Below are 15,802 nucleotides of genomic sequence, written 5' to 3'. Positions count from 1 at the left end.
GCATGACATTTAAATTATGAATGTAGATCTAAATGCAAACATCATTTATATATTTAGTAAAGTTAAATATATTTAGTGAGGATTTTATACATTTCAGTAAATATCTAAAGGTAAAGTATTTTATTGAAAGATGGCCATTGGATATCTTTAAAAAAACTTCGAATATAGCGTTGAGACAACACCTTTTTCTATGATCAATATAGTTGATCATACAGGCTTATATCTATTATGATATGTATTAGTTTACTTTTGAATTGGTTTACCTCGTTCTGAGAAAAGACAAGTATGACTTTGTTGTAGTATTTTAGCTTAGTCATGCAGCTCTTCATCTGTTAACATAAATCACAGGTAAAGCTCTATCAAAAACTTGTCAATACTTTCCTAATCCTTATTACGTAATAAACGTGTATTGTTCTTGTTTTAAGTACTTCTGACATTATTCAACTATTTGTTTTATTTCATATTACATTCTGTGGCAGTTTCAATTGCCTGTAGAACTGTACTTAACATGCTTAAGAGGACACTTACAGTTTTATTATATGCAATTGTCGGTTGTGACTTGAACAAGAAACTTAGGACTATATCATAAAAGTTAAGTTTAAAACACGAAATGATTGTGCATTTTCTCTGGAGAAGACTCAACTCCAGCAAATCATAAATCTTAAATTTAGCGATAACCCGAATATCTGACATAAGAAAAGACATTAAAACATTGAATAAAGCTACCGTTAATCATTGAATTAAAATTTTGCATAGTCGCTGCAGCACCATTTGAAGTTGCAAGATAGAGACAGTAGTTATTATTTGATCCACCTAATCCGCAACAGGATGTTGAATTCCGGCTACAAATTAAGCTATTTATGATATTAAAGTTGTAAGCAGTAAAGGACACAATGTTAATTCCAAACGCGGTTCCGGTGAATTAAATACTCATCTCATTTTGCATGTTTTGCATACTTTTTTTCTCTACCTTCGATGATGTTAGAACGAAATTATCGCTTTTTAGTTCGACTATTCAAAGAATTGGTAAACTATTGGACTCGCCCGTGCGTCGCCGTCGGCGTCCGCATCCGCGTCCCGATTTGGTTAAGTTTTTGTATGTAAGCTGGTATCTCAGTAACCAATTGTGGGAATGGATTAAAACTTCAAACACTTATTCACTGTGACCAACTGAGTTATATTGCAGAGGTTTCATAACTCTATTTTGCTTTTTTACAAAATGATGCTCCTTTTTCGACTTAGAAATTTTTGGTTCAGGTTTTGTATGTAAGCTGGTATCTCAGTACCCACTATTGTGAATAGATTGAAACTTGACACACTTGTTCACTGTCATAATCTGACATGCACTGTGTAGGTCTCAGAACTCTACTTTGCATTTTTTTTTTTAAATTATGCCCCCTTTTCGACTTTTGTATTTATTCAATTGACAAGGCTGATGAATAGTCGGGCGTTGCTGTCCTCCGACAGCTCTTGTTGATACAATGGTTGCACCTATTCTGTTGTATGGGTCTTGGGTGTGCGTATTCAAACCCTATTCAAAATCTATTGTTATCAAGAAAGTGTATAAAAATAATAAAAAACCAAGATATGCCTGTAGGAATAAGGTCAGTAATTCGGTCGAAAATGTGCTTCCGTGGTGGTCGAAAGAAGTCCATAGTAAATAGATCCTAATTTTCCAATTATTTTTGCGCAAATTCGTGTAGAACGAGTGCTTTAATCACACTTTTTTTCACTACTAGAATACATTCTGCATGAAATGAGACGGTTTTCATGTCCATACACCCCACATGGCAAGTTTTGCAGATCGAAACCGGAAGTAGGTGTTTATTGTGCGGACAAGAGCAAATATACGCCATTTTTAGGAAAGCAGACCACAACTGACTGGCATTTCACTAGGAACTATTCAACCCCCTATTTTCTTTATATTTTTTTGTTAATTTATGATAAAACTTTCATGAAAAATAGGTGTAGGAAAAAGTGATGTTCTATAAAGATACGTAAAGACGACCTGAAGTTGTCGTTTTTTATATGAAGCAAAGAAGGATTTGAATTACTGACCTTCAACCTATATGTATAGATTATTTGTTGAACAATGCAATTAGTCAAATGTTAATTCATGGTCTCATAAAATTAAATCTTTGTTAGACAGTTTAGGCTTTAGTGGTCTTGTTGAATTTTGATTCTATTTGTAACTATTATGATATGTTTAAACAACTGTTACGCGATCAGTTTATACAAAACTGGAAAGCGTCGATTCAAAATGTATCAAAATTGGAATACTATAGAAAATTCTAACTAGAATTTTGTTATGAGAAATATTTGGATATACTGGAAAACAATTTACTGAGAAAGCAATACACCTGACCGTTCCAAGGCGGTGCCCCACTGTGTTCCTTTGTTTGTTCGTTTTGTCGTCATGTGTTGACTTTGTGCGTGTGTGCGTGCGTGTGTGTTTGTGGTGTGCACGTTTGTGTGCTGTGGGTTTCGTTTTGGGGAGGCTGCGTTTTTGGTGCGTGGCATTCCCTGTTTGATACTTATCTTTGTTTTTTTTTATCCTGGAGATTGAAGTTGGACATTCATCCCCAACTTTGAGCGTGAAATATACGAGAACCGCAACTCTTGTCGGTATTGATTTTTTGCCTTGTGCGCCGTTGTAGTTGTTTCCCTTTACACTAAAATATCGATAAACCTGCTGTTTGGCATATACTATGCTACGAATTTGCCCGAAATATCGCTCTTTTTGAGCCAGGTAACCTCAAGGGCATGCATCATTAATAGATAATTATAATTACATGCATCTCGCTCTGTGGCAGAGAAAAACCAGCATGATAGTAAGCATGATTAGATAATGATCTTTAGATTGCTTATGATAAGAAGAACACATTTATCTTATATGAGTTTGCAATAGAAAATTATTTGTTTTATATACATAAGTAAAAACAGATATACATTTTTCTTTTTAAAAACAGTTTTATTTTCCATTTTAGTATGATAATAAAATATTATTAACAAGAGTAATAAATTGAAACAAAGTTTTATCTACAATAGAAATGATTTATAAAAATATTTTTACTACAAAACAATTGGTTAATGCATATATATATATAAAAAACTTATTCTTAAGCATGAAATGCATGAATAGTTAATATATGGTGACACATTTCTTTTAAAAATGAAAATGGTAAGAATTTCTGATAAGAACTTATTTCAATTGCTAAAAGTAAGATATGTGAACTGTGTATGACATCGATATATACATATCAAATATTACAAATTCTAAACACCCGGACCTATATGTTGCCTTTCATAAATATTAAACATTATTTCACGCACTAACAGAATACAAAAGTGAACAGGGCATTTCAAATTTAAAATGGGTAAATAATTGTTAAGTCATTCATATATATTTGATGAAATAATGTAATGATACCAGTTAAAGAAAGCAGAGTATAACTATAAATGCTGTTGTTTGTATGTCTTTATGTATGATTTATACATAAAATATTTAATAGATCTTCAAACATGTTATTTTGCTATATCCTGAAAACAGCTAAATAAGTTTCGTGAAGCGTATTACAATATTTTCTAATTATTCTCCAGTTAAAGGAAGTAAAATGATGTACTTTATGATGTACTTTAGGATGGATATTTACAAACTCAATACAGTGTGTGCATTTCAGGCGCGTAGCTACCTATACGCCAGTACGCCCGTGAATCCACATAATTTTGCCATTCATTTTTTATTTTTTTATTTATTTTTTTACATCTTTATCCTAGATCTAGACTGGATGTGTTCCAATTAAGTAATTAGTGTACTATATATATAGGTGTTAGTTTTAGAACATGTCCTTGGCCGTAGCGAGACTAAATTTTACCGAGGCAACTGAGTACGCACATTTGTTCATGGTTGTTGGGTAAATTTGAGTGGTAAGGCAAAGCGACGACAGTCAGAGGGGTAATAGTTAGGGAGGTTGTGTCCCACACTCTCTCCCATAGGAGGGTTTGTGGGGGATCCCCCAAGAAAAGTAGGATATTTGATAAAACACACTTTGTTGCGCTGTTGTTATAATTAAAAGGAAAAACATTACCCGTTTACTCCGCGATCTACCCCGAGTACTTATACCGATTTGTGGTTCGTTTGTAATGTGTCTCTCTTGCGATGGAGGTCACAAGACCTACTTTTTGGGAGGTGTATGAAGAATATTCTTCTTGATGACGCTTATTCGAGTAAAATTAAATGTAAAAATGTTCAAACCATTTTCCCTATTAAGTTTCGTCTAATGTTGCTCTCATGCTGAAAAGGACATAAGCATTCTCTAAAAAAGTTCTTCTTTCATACAATGACAAGGTGGATATCATTATAACTCATAACAGGGATAAGTGCAAAATGCGTATCAAATCATCAATACATTATTTGTGACGTTTACTTAGAATTAAACCTCATTAGGTTGAAAAAGAACATTCAAATAGATATTAATTGATGATTACAGCATAAATGAAGTTTCATCAACAGCAACTTAGCGCTTCATATTCTTCAAAATTAGTGAAAATAAACCGCACAGTTGTCCCATCAATGATATTTTGATAAAATGAAATACATATGATATAAACTAAAGTGATAAATAATTAAGTTTCAAGTGATTTTGCTTTCGACACCAACAAATTCGTCAGTTTATTTTGAATCTAAATCATGCTTTGAAATCAGATTAGGGTTGGAAAAAAATTGAATTTATATTGTAGGAAAGTAAACATAAAATCGCCAGAAAACGTAGGATGTAAACTTTTCTTGTGGATTTTTTTTTGTTCCGGTTGTAAGTGCCCAAGTACGAAATGACGATGCGAAGTGCGCAAATTTCAATTCGGGATCCGAATGTTACACGAATGAAAAATGCAATCCTTGTAAATGTTTGGTAATAACTATTTGGTACGTTTTAACACGCCTATTTTATTACATATATAGGGGGTCAAGGCGAAGCGCAACCAGTTATTCAGCGGGAGGATGTGAAAAAGGGAGTGCAGGTCAGTTGATTCTCCCCATGGGTGAAGATTCTGGGAAAAGAAGTAGAACTTGTAGCTTCTTCTGAAAGCGACTGGTCAGTATGACCGGAGTAGATCTATAATGCACATGGCAGGCACGTAACTCAACATACTAACATACGCACAGACACATCGTCATTTTTCGACAATAAAATATAAAAGAAAAGAAAACCAATCAATAAAATTTAAAGGCTGAAGAGATGAGGTGTAAGATGAAATAAGGATTCAGAGACTTTTCGTCACGCATTTAATGTTAAACTGCGATAGATGTATACATTACATCCTGCCGTAGCGGCCACCTACAGGTATTAATAAAGGACTATTTTAGTATCATAACATTTTTTTTATTATAAAATACTCGTACAGTTTTGAAGGAATGGTAAGTATAAACAAGCAGCAAGAAGTTTCTGTCTCTTAATATCATTAGAAAGCAGCTGTCAACAGCTTTTTTTCTCATTTTGTTTTACAAATGCAATGACGCTGCAGCTTATGTGCATATAACATAGTAATGTGATCCAAGCAACTGAAACGCAACATACGTAGTTTGCAGCATTCATTTCGATATTTACATTTAAAAGCAATTTATCCATTGTATTGTAAAAACATTTTTTTGCATTTAGCCGCAACGTTTCGATTATGATACAAATGTATCTGATATGATATACTGTCATTTTTACATTTTGACCGCCATTATATCTGATAAATCTTTTGAAGATTACTGAAATTTCTTCATTGACGTGTCTGAATGATGAAAGGATCATGAAAGGATATCAAATTATGTTTATCTGTCATCCACTTTTTGCAATAGTGGACATAAACCAGTATGGTATCATCTACATTTGAGCACAGTGAACATTTACAGTGAAATTAAAGTGCGCGACTACAATAGAAATTATTATATGAATCGCAATTGTGTAATATTTACTAAGCTACAGGATTAGGAGTACCAAAATCTGCATAAGGTAAATATAAAACATTTATTTTGACCGTATCCCGTAGTTTCAGATATGCATATTAAACCGAATGTTTTATCACTCACTGAACTAGCTTATAAATAACATTAAAAAGTGGAACATTTCAACTGAACGACTGAAAAATCGAGATCTTATTTTTTTTAACATGTCCTCGTAAGTAGGAGTCCGAAATAGATGCAATAATTTACGCAATGACTTGTAACAGTTTTTATTGAGGGGAGCAGATTGAGGTATGTGGTATTTAAGATCAAACAAAGTAGTCAAGCTACAGCCCTGTATTTACTTCTGAAATTTACAAATCTACAAAAATACAGTTTACTAATATATGCGCAAACACTGGCACTAGCTTCATACCCTTGCATGATCTTATCATTGCTTCTTTCGATCTTTTATCCCCCATTTTTAGGCTTTGATTGCAAATGTTACTTAGCGCAATGAGCAGAGCGAGTGTGCCACGCTACGCATCCGGGGAGACATCTACAGGCTGGTATTTTCGGATGATGATGAGCCTGGGGAATATTGAAAACACTAATCTGAAATGCGCACTTTGAATAACCGTAGTACGATACTGAAATATTTCACATACGTCACACAGTTGTGGCGTCGTAGATATATGCTATAGTTTGTTCCATAGTTTTTATAACACATCTATTCGAATAATACTTTCCAAACCGAGATCAGATTCTTGAAGAACGGCTGGTAATTCATACAGCTAAGGCAAAACAAAACTTGGTTGCCAAAAATAGTCGCCTTGAAAAAAGTCCACCGAGGCAACTGAGGCAGAAAAAATCGACCGAGGCAGAGGAGGCAGAAAAATTGACCGAGGCAAGTGCCTCGGTTGTCTCAGACGAATTCATCCTCAAGGATTCCAGCGGTTTCCCTTCTTGACTTATACACAATACATCCAAGGGGACAACTGTCACGGTCATAGACTGCCTATAACTCTACTTTTTATCATTAAAAACAACATAATAAAATTAAGAACAAAGATTTATTTAAAACTTATTAAAATCCGCTATAAACTTTACACGCACGATGCAGCTATAGGTATTTTAACAGAAATTTGTTTGACAACACTGTTCGCTATTAAAGATTTTTCTATTCTGTTTTTGGTATCTTCTGCCCAAATGTTAATTACATTTATTTACTATAAAAACGAAATAGCTATTTACGATCGCGCTGTATGAAATTTTACAGGTAATTTTATAAAAAAAAATCGGTTGTTTCTATTTATTTTTGCTTAACATTCTGCTATTATCTTATCAAAATTGCCTTAAATTTTCTAGCGGTGCTGAAAGTTTCAGGTGATAATATTAAATAATGAATACATTATCACTGTGTAAGTAACGCCTAAATTTTGCGGTGTGTACATCTTCACTACTGGACTTGCCTACGGTTGCCGGTGTCCCGGACTGTGCGCTTGTATGCCACCATAGGTCCCTAACACATACACAAAAGAATGTTGGCCTAACTTTTAATGTTTATTTTGTAATGTTCTTAATTGTTTCCTTCAAAAAGTTATTTTGAGGCCAATTATATTAGTTCTATTTAGATTAAAGATTACACTGTTTAAAATTTGCTAAAATTGAGTAAAATTCGATAAAATTGGTAAATTTTGATAAAATCAGAATCGGCCTTTGCCGAAAAATGGAAACACAAAGACTCGGATTTCTGACTTTTATTTGTACCAAAATATCTTTAAAATTCTGTTCTAAAATTAAAGTTTGCCGAAATGTAAAGTGGGTGCGAGCTTTTGTCTCCTAATTTTTAAAATCATGGTCTGAAATTGGGTTATATATGGCTTAAAATTTGTATTGGTTTATAAGGTTTCTTCAATTAGAGCTACCATAAATTGTAAAATTTTAATCGGTAATATCAACAGTAAGAGCTTGAAATATTATATAATTTTCAGCAAACGATTTTTTCGCCGGGGGCTCTGCCCTGGACTCGATGGGGACCTAAGCGGTCCCCATACCCCTCACCTTTTTGGTGAATCCTCTTTTCTTTAGGCCTTCCTACACGCCTGTATTTTAAATAATGTACAATTAATAATGCCACTCGTTGAATACATTACGAGAATACTGGATTCATTTACAAAATCTCTTAGAATACAAAATAATAAACAAGGAAAGATGAACAAGAATAGTCAAATCATGCAGGCACGTGTCCAGGTGGGGGGGGGGGGCCAGGGGGGCCCGGGCACCCCCCCCCCCCCAGCTGGCTGGCTAGTTACGATTTTTATTACTATGGGCCCCTCAATTAACAAATTTATACACCAGCACAACAGCAATACACAGGCTAAAGAGCCATAAAACTGTGTCCAGTAGTGGAAATTAGCCCCAGGCATGTCACAGGTAAAAGTTTATCTGTGCATGCTTCATTGATAGCTTGATCGGTACTTGATTGGGTAGTTTATTGGTTTTGTAAAGTAAATCATAAAATGAATCTGAAAATTGAACAGAACAGAACAGAACAGAATTTTATTGAAGAAGCACAGATTACAAATCAACATTTTGCAATAACATGTGCGCAAAACATATATACAAGAAATTCACAAGCGGGTATTGGTATTGGTGATATATACATTTTATGTTTGTGGGGAAAGTGGTTAATCTTTTTCTTTTGTTTTGTCTAAATTTAATATATTGCAGAAATACATAAAACGGACGACAACAGTGCTTGTAGTTTGTATATACGGGCAGGTGCAGTAATCGCCGATTGTCACAGCCATTTATGTTTGTTTGTCTTTCTTAATAAAAACAACATTAACAACTACAAAAACATATAACAATGGATTTTACATAGATAGATACTGTAACTATAAATTTAAACTTATGGACGGACATAGACGAGTATATACTGTTACAGTACCTTTAAAATGGACTTAGGTGAATACTGTAACTTTAAATTTTAAAATTGTGAACGGACATTGATGAATGAGGTACATCCCCATCCAAATGGGGAAAATTTACAATATTAAAATTAAAATCATCCCTCTTGTCATAAATTTTGGTATGTATAATATTGTCATAAATAGAGAGATGTAAATCTAAAAATGAAGCATCAGTGTCCGAATTGTTAGTTTTAATTAACTGAAGCTCCCTAGGATAAATAGTACCCACCAAATGACCAAAAAACGGATTATCCATATTAAGAATATCATCCAGATAGCGTGATGTATTATTAAATGCAGTTATAATATCTGCTTGCGTATCTGGAGAAAGGCTTAACATAAAGTCTCTTTCATAACAATATAAAAACAAATCTGCGACAAGGGGTGCACAATTTGTTCCCATGGGAATACCAACAACTTGTCTAAAAACTGCATTCCCAAACCTGATGTAAATGTTGTTCAATAAAAAGGAAAGGGCTTTACAAACTTCGTCACAGGTCCACATAGTATAATGTTTAATAATATTGCTAGTAAAAAAAGCTTTATCAAAATTGCAAGCGATAAATGTAGCATTCTCTCTGGCAAAAGTCTTTTGAATCAGGACAGTTAATTTGTCATTTATTAAGTTATGTGGTAAAGTGGTATACAAAGTAGAAAAATCGTATGTACTGGCTGTAGATACCTTGTAATTATTAATTTTCAACTCAATCCAGGATTTCGCCAGAATTTATAATCGGCCAAAATAAGTGTTTACCAGAGTTTTCGTATACTTTATCGCAGTATCTTTCCACGTGGGCTTTTACAGCAGTTAGACATGATGTTAATAGTTTTGAAATATTTGTAGTTGTACAAGAGCTTGAATTAGCGATAAAGCGAGCTTTATATGGTTGTTTATGCAATTTAGAAATCCAGTACATGGTCGGTAGTTTAATTTGTTGATCGTCTATACGAACTTTTAAATTAGAAACTTCAGTGATGTGATCAGTAACCAATTTGTTTTCAACAGAAGGACTCAATGTATAAGTTTTAGTGCTATTTAGTTCGTTTTGTAAAACATTAATATAATGCAGGTGTCAAATGATGATAATATTGTCTGCTGGAACTAAGACATACTTAGAATGAAATTCTTGGATTTCCTTTTTCAATTGTCTTAAAGTAAACTTGGGTTTTGGTGGAAGTAGGTGTACATTAGTTTGATAAAATTTTATTCGAGAATCAACAATGTTAAAAATATTTAGTTTCCAAGACGTCAGCGTTCTCACGACGACACCATTTAACACAGAAGGTTTCAATGGATTCTGCAATGTGACCACGACAAGTATTAAAATCAATAGTTGAAGAAATTCTATATTTAGGTCCTTTAAAAAATAAATTACGAATACGTTTGTCTTCAATAATATCAAAATTACCAGTGATGACATGACCTGCTTCTGAATAGCAAAATTTTGAGTTTTTACATTCGCAGTAAGAAGGAGTATTTGTTTGAACATCTAAGTCGGAAACAATTTTATTGTAATTGAAAATAACATTTCTTACAGGTGTTTTATATTTATAACAGATAATAGGAACTTCGGAGTTTCTGAAATATTTAGGCACAGAATCAATGACACGGTTATCCCGAAATATACTAGGTACATCGATGAATTCAATACCTTTGTTCATGAAATATATTTTAAGAAAATGTCTCTCATGGTCAGATTGGATGTCAATATGTGGACGGAGAACATGTTGTGTGTAACTTTGAATAAGATATGATACAGTGTAAAACGGATCTGTTTGAATAACATACTGGTCCGCTTCCTCGTCCAGCTTTTTAAGAGACTGTACAGATAAAGATGAAAGACGAGAAAGCATTGAATGTCTACCGGTGACTGTAAATTTTTAATCCATTTGAATTTTGCTACATGTCTGGCTTTAATTTTAAAACTAGATGTGGAATTAGTATCATATACGATTTGCTCTACTGGTTGCATTGTTACCTGATCAAATGTATGGCCAGATTTACGAAAGTGTTGGCATAAAAATGTAGTGAACTTGTTCCGACTACGCATTTTGTATGAATGCATTGTCTTAGTCTTATGTACTGTCAGTTTATAACTACAAACTTGTAGTTTTCAACTTTTTCACAGCTATGATTTGAGCGGAAGCCGCGCCGGATAAATTATATTATATAGATGAGTCATAGTATTAGGGAATCAATTTCGATGTAATACAAGTTACAGAGATATGTCATAATCACTAACCTTGATGTTATCAGGTTTTAAACTCTGCTCGAATCCCAGCAACTCTCACTATATGGTGTCTTCTCGTCCCCGTCGGCGATTTCAAATTGGTCATTTCGTCCCCCTTTTTCGCCCCCCCCCCTTTTTAGGCCCCCCTTTTTAAACATATTTTTGAGGGAAAAAATCAAAATATGATAAATTAAGTCGTTTTTTCTTTCAAATAAGTATATTTCGTTTGTTTTAAGAGCATTTTGCTTCAAAAATGATCGATTTTCTTATTTCTCTTTTTTTTTTGTAAGTCTGCTATGTAGGACAATATTTAAATGTCCGTATTTGATGCTGCTTATTTTCAAACTCTTGAATAATATTAAACTTTTTATTAAACTTTTTTAAAACAAATAATTTCCTCACTCCAATCAACTATTAACACATTTCATTCTACTAGGGGGAAATTTTGACACATTTCATTCGGTCAATCAACAACTTCTCATGCAATTAAAGGGAATTCCTATAGTTTTTTATGCGCATCTTCCTGCGCAGCCGACACTTTCTATGGAAAACTGAACTGAAGTCAACATTTGTTGAAACATGTTACAGACAATCTTAAATATGAGGAATTTTGAATGAAATAACATTTTTGATAAGTTATATCAGTAATCAAATGTTGATACTGGTTTATGTTGTATTGACAAGTATTATGCCTGACAGGTATCTTGCTATTTTTGTGGTTGTGTTTTCACATCGCATTTTAGTACAAAGACAGTGTGTTTCATATAATGTAAGATAATTGACTTAGTACTGATAAGACAATATCACCTTTTAGATTATTTAGTATTCAATTATAGAAAGAATTAAGAATTTTTAAAACTTTTTTTTAACTTTTAGCAGACATACATATAATCAATTTGGCCAGGTTCGCACCATTTCCGTCCGAACAGGTGTTGTATTCTAGCGGTCTTAACATAAAATTTAGCCTGGTGACCCATACATTTTTAGCCATTTTTATGCTCACAATACAATTATCTATACACAAGAAGAAAAAGAAAAAAATCTATGAAAGAGTTTTTTCAAAATTTAAAAAAATATTCTTCACTATGGGTATTTTTCATTGAAAAAAGTTCACAAAAGTAAATATGAAATCAATATTTTTTTTTCATTTGTACCCATTAATGTAAGGATAGAGTATTACAAATATGACTATGATATCAAATAAGTATATAATAAAATCTGTAAAAAGAAAAAACCGTATTGTGCTGCCTGGATGTATATTTTGGTTGGTATTTATAAAAAAGCAGAAAATTATGAAAATGTTGAAAAATCGCTGGCAGTTTCAGCAAAAGTGGGTGTGTTCAAAACAATTTTTCACAAAAACAAGCCTGGTGACCTATTGTTTTTATTTGTTCATTGTTTTCAGCACAAATTTTCCTATCATATATGTGAATTAAAAAAAATTCTATGAAAGGAAAAAAACTATAGGAATTCTCTTTAAATACCATTAACACCTTCCAATCAGCCCAATCAACGACTTTTAATGTGATTAAATAACCTTTAACGCCTTTCGTATACATTTATATAGCTATAAGCTCATTCTACTTTTTTTTTTTTTTTTTTTTTTTTTGTGTGTGTTTGTGTAAAAACCTCATTCTCCCGACTTTTGAAGTATTTTTTAATTATTATTTTAAAATTGAATATAAAGCATGTTGGTTATCTTTCGTAATGCATACATAATATGTGACAGATATTAGTTGTGTATTTATTTTTTTATTGTATTTCTAATTAAAACTTTCTTTTTTTATGATCAGGGCTCTCTCTTTTCTTACTTTGATTTTATAAAAAGTTAATTAGATTTTCTATTATATTATATTTTATTACTAAAGGCGTTGTATTTTTTTTTATTTCATTTCAGTTAATTGTCTTATATTTTCAGTATATTTCTTTGATTATTTTATCCAACCTAATTATTAAAAGTTAACCATTTAATAATAACTCTTTCAAAACTCACGATGACTTTAAAGTCAAAGATATCATAATAAGGCAAAAATGCCTAAAATATTTAGGGGGGACAAAATTACCATAATGGGGGCGAGTTGACCAAATTTTATCATGAGGGGGACGAAATCACCAATTTTGGGAGACGAAATGACCAAATCGGGGACGAGTTGACTGTGGGACGAGTTGACTTGATACCGTTTTATAGGCTGATCACCAAAATGAATGTAAGCCTCCGCAGGTCTAGTCACAAGTAGTCCAAATATAAATAGTACTAATCTTTTTTCCTTTCCTAGTGCATTTTCTCAGCAGCAACGTGCTTACTTTTACCCTACCGCGTTTCAGTATGTATCACTTTGCATTCTAATGAAATCGGCATGTTCCTATCGCATGCTAGATAAAAATGGCGGCGTAAAGAGAAATTGAAAGAAGCGAAAAGTAGTAAATTCAGCGGGTTGTATTTAACGAACTGTAGTTTTCTTATATAAAAGTTAACACCCACTTTTCTTTTTGTTTTTCTGAAGTAGCGATCTAGTTCTTTATGGGGATATAAGTCTCTGAAAATCTGATATGCTAGAAAATGTCGAAACACCGTTATGAAGTGAGCGGATTTTATATGAAATAAAGAACAGCTGGATTTAGTGGTGTTCAGCCTATAAAGGCATGAAGGGGGCAATTAGCCGGATATGCCTCCGTGGTCCCCTCGAATGTAGTCCATATCAATATATAGTGCAATTTCCCCGCCTAGTAAAGGCCATTTTCATGCCAGATATAAGCTTTATTGATGCTTGATTGTAAAAAGGAATGTCCGCAGATGATTTTAAGCTACGTTATATGCTTCAAAAGTTGATTTGAAGCTGCCTTGTAAAATGAAAGTGAAAGTAGGTATTTCCTGATGTCTACCTACGCAGTATTAGCGTTTTCATCACGTGTCTCAGTCACGTGGCCATGGTTTCACTGCATTATGGTCAACCCCATATTTTTGGGCATATTTTGATTGCCTAAAGACAGACCTTCAAGACAAGGGTAGTCTCGCAGGAAGTGAAAGGCTAGAAATCTTGATAAAAATATGTTATATGTTGTTGATTTTATATAGAAAATAGTAGCGGAGGCATATAATACCATCATACCTAAAACTAATCCTTTTCAGGGACGCAGGTCAAAGTGAGGGTATACTTTTGACGCAACTGTTCAAGATGATGATGTTGACAATTATGAATAAATGGGAAAAAAATGAGTTGGGTCAATGGAAAAATTGAGTTCTAAAATAGATCTATTTCATTCAAATAGATTTGTTTTTCAAGGGACAGTATTTTAGAATATATAATTACAAAAAATTAAATATAAAATATAAATGTCAATTTCATTTTTATGATTTTCACACTAGATCTACATGTATTATGTACATAGATATAACATATATATTACGCAAATGGAATCTTGACATCCGAAGGGCCGAAGGACTGGCAGTACACAACATGTCACTTCTGCCACCAGAGTTTTTACACGCTAATAAACAGGGCCGTCGCCGGCTTCGAAAAAGTTGTCCGGCCATGGGACGTCGAAGGTGTTCCGCGAGTGTCGAAGGCAGGAGAGGGGGGAGAGCAGGAGAGGGGGTTTCCCCCTCTCGTAAGGGGGGTTTGGGAGGTCTCCCCCTAGAAAATTTTAAGATTTGGGATGCCCGTAAGTACGTTTTCCTTGCATCTTGAAAGCATTTTCCATTAAGATTTTCAGTCAATTTTATTACAGTTTTCAAAGAAAACTATCCGATATTTGCGCAATGAATGTTGATGTATTTCACTTCGAAGTGTCAGCCAATACAAAAGAAAACAACTATTTCGACCCCTGTGTGAGTCTCATCAGGCGGTGGCATTAATAATGAAGGCTTTATCAAGATTCTAACTTGACAACTTGCCGTCTATGTGAGCAGCCATACACACATGACAATAAGCGAGGTCATTAGTTGCATCGTAATGCAACCACGATCTATTGGTGAACCACGAAGACATTTCTGTTCACCAGATTTTTTCTGACCAAAGATGCGTTTCGGAAATTTAAATGTCTTCGGTTGATTTGGAATTTTAGGTATGTCCATTTTGCAGCAATACGTTAAGCAACAAGTTAAGCATGCGGTTTCAGAAGTTAGAGTAGATAGAAACGAAGTTTATATTATTTTATAGTTGAGATGACGTCGGCATTTTATTTGATTTAAAGCAATTATTTAACATAATTCAAAATAATTAGAAGAAATTAGCTTTTGGTTAGTTTTGTATTATTATACCACGAAAAACACAATTGTTTCCAGTTTTTTTAAACATACGACTATTTTTTTCCATCAAAGCAATTAATATAGATTTTAAAAAAATCGCCCTTTACATCATACCGGATTAAAGATATATCAGATAAGCGTTTAATTATGATTAATCCAATCAAGCAGGGTCGATACTTTTGACACGAAGTGTGCCGAAGTTTTCACACCCCGCGGGCAATCATGACAGATGCTAGTTGCGGATAATTAGCAAGGCAATATTTCGGCAATTTTAATCTCAGCAATAGCTGAAATTTTATACGAATAAAAAAAGGTACGGCCGATATCATGCTAGGCCAAAAAAGTGGTCCGGCCGCGACGGCCTTGATAAATCGATAATTTTCAGTAAAATTAGAAAAAAGTTAATAAATATGTTAAA

The 15,802-nt window shown here is 33.4% G+C and overlaps 1 protein-coding gene across 2 annotated transcripts in view; it reads left to right on the top strand.

Annotated features, from left to right (window-relative positions):
• The first annotated feature begins 5,503 nt into the window (after nucleotides 1-5,503).
• LOC123532122 (uncharacterized) overlaps nucleotides 5,504-15,802 on the top strand; it is a 49,460-nt gene continuing 39,161 nt past the window's right edge. Inside the window, exon 1 of one of the 2 annotated variants that reach the window (XM_053518701.1) lies at nucleotides 5,504-5,999. The gene's annotated coding sequence lies outside the window, so the exon portion shown is untranslated. The remainder of the gene's footprint in view (nucleotides 6,000-15,802) is intronic. The other variant, XR_008366295.1, reaches the window with a different exon arrangement.

This window comes from Mercenaria mercenaria, chromosome 11 (assembly GCF_021730395.1).
Source record: "Mercenaria mercenaria strain notata chromosome 11, MADL_Memer_1, whole genome shotgun sequence".
NCBI lineage: Eukaryota > Metazoa > Mollusca > Bivalvia > Venerida > Veneridae > Mercenaria > Mercenaria mercenaria.
This window is presented reverse-complemented; position numbering and strand designations above follow the sequence as displayed.